The sequence below is a fragment of the Chrysochloris asiatica genome, unplaced genomic scaffold (assembly GCF_000296735.1).
Source record: "Chrysochloris asiatica unplaced genomic scaffold, ChrAsi1.0 scaffold00361, whole genome shotgun sequence".
Lineage (NCBI taxonomy): Eukaryota > Metazoa > Chordata > Mammalia > Afrosoricida > Chrysochloridae > Chrysochloris > Chrysochloris asiatica.
Genome location: NW_006408879.1, coordinates 194,037 through 198,024, shown reverse-complemented (window position 1 = coordinate 198,024; position 3,988 = coordinate 194,037). Strand labels below are relative to the sequence as shown.

Genomic DNA, 3,988 nt, shown 5'->3' with positions numbered 1-3,988 from the left:
TTGGAAGAGAATATTGAAAGTGCTTTTACAGAACAAAAGGATCTGTGTTGGAAGAAATGTAGCCAGAGTGCTCTTTGGAAGCCAGGATGGATAGACTTCGTTTATCATGCTTCAGACATGGTGTCAGGAGAGACCAGTCTGTGGAGAAGGAGATCAAGTTTGGTAAAGTGAAGGGTTGGAGAAAAAAACTAAAGACACCCAATGAGATGGATTGGCACAGTGGCTGAAGCAATGAGTTCAGACATGACAAGGATTATGAGGTTGGCTCAGGACCAGGCAGCGTTTTGTTCTGTTTTGCACAGGGTCACTATGAGTTGGTGCTTGCTGACTTGATGGCACCTAACAACAACAACAACAGTATTCCTTCCTTTTAGAAATGTGTCAACAAGTTTTGAGAGGGAAAGCAAATTACCCAAAGTGAGGCTCAGTGTTGTCAGGGCAGGAATTCTAAAACTTACTTTACTGCCAACTTAAAATTCTATAGAACATAAATTTAATGTGTGTCTTCACTACAAAACAGCCAAAAGTTTTACAGTCTGGAGCACGAGAGGAGGCAAAAATCATTACAATTTATTTGCCATCTAGTTCGTGAATTCTTTTCATGGTAACATTTCCCTAAATTACAAAACAATGACAATTATGAGCTTCATGTTATTGCCATAAATATTGTAGCCTCAGCTGCAAAACACTTTCAGTATTTTCTTTTGTTTGCTGAGTTGACTATGAAAACCTGTAGCTTAATTGTTTCTGTTTATCTAAATGCTTCTAAAAGTGCCTGAGCAGTGATCTGTGAGGTATTGGAGTTATGTGCACTTATAATTTTTTTTTTTAATTTTAAAAAGAAACAAACAAAAAAAAAACTATGACAGCAGCTATTGTTGATATGACCACAATGGGAATAAGTGTGTGTGTCTCTCTGTTATGTATCTGTTGTTTTTTTCCTTGCACATCTGCTACTTGACACCAGTAATTTATTATTTCTGTTACATAACTTTGTTTTTGTGCTTGAACTTTCATTCTCATGACATTATGTTTAAAAATATTTTTAAATCTAGGATTTCAATTTCCTAACCGTGATAGAGTTTAGCTACTTATCCCCACCTGTAACCGGGCATGGAACCCTTAATTAACGGCACCCCATCACTACTTACTGCTACTCATCTGTCCGTTTGTATTGTGGTGACTTGTGTGCCACTAAGAAGCTAGAAGTTATGCTGCTGGTATTTCAGCTACCATCAGGGGGTACACATAGTGGTAAGCTTTCAGAAGACCTCAAATACTAAGACAGACAAAATAGAAGCACTTGAAAATCTACCTCTAGGGGAAAATGGTGGGGGGGGCGGGGGAATCAGTGACAACTTTGTGGATAGCAGGAAACCATTGTCTGATATGGAATCAGAAAGTGAGCCCCTTTGGTTGGAAGACACTCAAAACACAACTGAAGAAGAGCTGCCTTCTCAAAGTAGAGTCAATCTTAATGATGTGGAGCATCATTAAGTTTTCAGATCCTTCAGTTGTGGGTGTGGCATGTCTCAAAATGAGAACTAAGAGCTGCCAAGATCCATTATTAACTGGAACAAAGAATGCATGGATCTAGGAAAATTAAAAAATGAAATGAAATGCATAAAGGTCAATATCTTATGCATTAGTGACCTGAACTGGACTGGTATTGACCATTTTGAATTATACAATCATATGTTGTACCACGCCAAGAGTGACAGGTTGAAGAGTAATGATATCATGTTCATGGTCAAAAGAACATTTCAAGGTATATACTGAAATACAATGCTGTTGGTGATAGGAAAATATTCATATACTTTCAAGGAAGACCTGTTAATATAATTATTATTCAAATATACACACCAAGGCTAAGACCCTTCCTGGGGGTGTTGGAACTGTCGGCTGAGAGGAGTGGCCACAACTGTTTGAATATCCACATTTCCTTTTCTGTGTCTGTCAAGGGTTTTGATTCATCATGGATAATTTGTCATCAGAAGAAATTCAGCTAAGGGCTCACCAAGTTACTGATGAGTCTCTGGAAAGTACAAGGAGAATCCTGAGTTTAGCCACTGAGACTCAGGATGTAGTAATCAAGACCATCACTATGTTGGATGAACAAGGGGAACAACTAAATCGTATAGAAGAAGGCATGGACCAAATAAATAAAGCCATGAGAGAGGCAGAGACGACTTCAACAGAACTCAACAAATGCTGTGGCCTTTGTGTCTGCCCATGTAATAGGATGAAGAGCTTTGAGTCTGGTGAGGCCTATAAGACAACATGGGGAGATGGTGGAGACAACGCACCTAACAACATAGTATTTAAGCAGCCAGGCCGGGTGACAAATGGCCAGCCTCAACAAGCTGCCACAGGAGTAGCCAGCGGTGGATACATTAAACATATAACTAATAATGCCAGAGAAGATAAAATGGAGGAGAACGTGACTCAAGTGGGCAGTATCTTGAGAAATCTAAAAAACATGGCTCTGATATGGACAATGAGTTAACACTCGAAGTCAGCAAATAAATAGGATCACAGAAAAGGCTGACACCAACAAAGATTGTATTGACATGGCCAATGCCAGAGCAAAGAAGCTCATTGACAGCTAAAGCTATTACTGCACTTGATCGTTTATTTACTTCCTTAGCTCCTCCTCCTTCAGAATTATTACCTTTTCAGAGACTGAAATTTTGGTTCCACACTCTTCTAATCAGGAGATAATGTGGAAGAAGGGCCCAAGGAGTAAAAAGCCCCCTTATTTAAAAAAAAAAAAATCATTTTCCTTTGAGGGCAGACTATGCTAGCCCTCCTTCTGGCGTTCTTTCCACAGCTCATACTCTTAGACTGGTTTCCATAGATCACATATAATTTTGTTTTTCATCTTTCTTGTGTACTTTAAAGCAGGTTGTTTTACTTTCGAGATTTGAAAGCATTGCCAAAGATAACCTTGAAGAAGCAAGCTGTAGAGTTTATTTCGGGGAAAGAGGACAGAGAAAGGGGGTTGTTAACCTCAGTAAAATCCTACAAACTCTGAAGTAAAAATGTATACAGCCTCAGTGAAAGTCTAGTTGGGTTTAGTTTTTGGTTCAAGTTGTAGTTATTGTCAGTAAAGTTTGGTTTTGGAGCATTTATACACAATATTTTGTTATACATCACAACTTTGCAACTTCTAAAAGAGGAATATAATGAGTTTTCTTAAAGCAAGCTTAATATCTGAACTTTTGGTGATTGATAAATGTACATCGATGTTGTGATCCTCTCTCATATTACAACATTCAGGAACATTTTGTATGAACAGATGGCTTTTTATTTTCATGTTATTATAGATCATGGTCCCATTACAAGCCTATAATTTGTAATTAGTCTTTGAAGGAAAAAAAATGTAAATATATATTTGTAACATGAGAATTTCTCTCTAAAGCAGGGCTTAAATTTTGGGAGGAAATGTTTGACAAACTTTATCAAGTGAATTCAGATTTACCTCAGTGCCAAGAATGATGTTTAGATAGGGAAAAAAATGAACTTACTTAGATCTCAGGTAGAAAAATAGATTGCTTTGAGTTTTATATAACTTTAGACATTTTTTTTTTTGTGGCTTTTAAGCTAGAATTTATCTGTTTAACTAAAAGTGATTTGGAAAATGATGCTTTTGGTTTAATTACTGATGACTGTATCATTCTCTCAGTTTTGTGTATTGAACCATTCCAGAATAACATTTATTTAGATCCTCAACAGTGTTATGAGAATCCGATTCATATGTGTCACTTTTATTTAAAAACTACCATCTACATACTTCAAAGTTATTATTATAGATTGGTGTGGCCAATAATCACTGCTTGATCTTTACAGTTAAATTTTGTAACTAACCAATGGAATTGTTATTTCAAATAGCTAATGTGATTTTGTGACTATTACTTTGAAAGCCACAGTTTAATCACTTATTTAACAAGTTGAATAAAGGAAAGGTCCATAAATAAACACGCCAATT

The 3,988-nt window shown here is 36.7% G+C and overlaps 1 pseudogene; it reads left to right on the top strand.

Moving 5' to 3' along the window:
• The first annotated feature begins 1,975 nt into the window (after nt 1-1,975).
• LOC102831461 lies at nt 1,976-2,609 on the top strand (annotated as a pseudogene).
• Nucleotides 2,610-3,988: the final 1,379 nt, after the last annotated feature.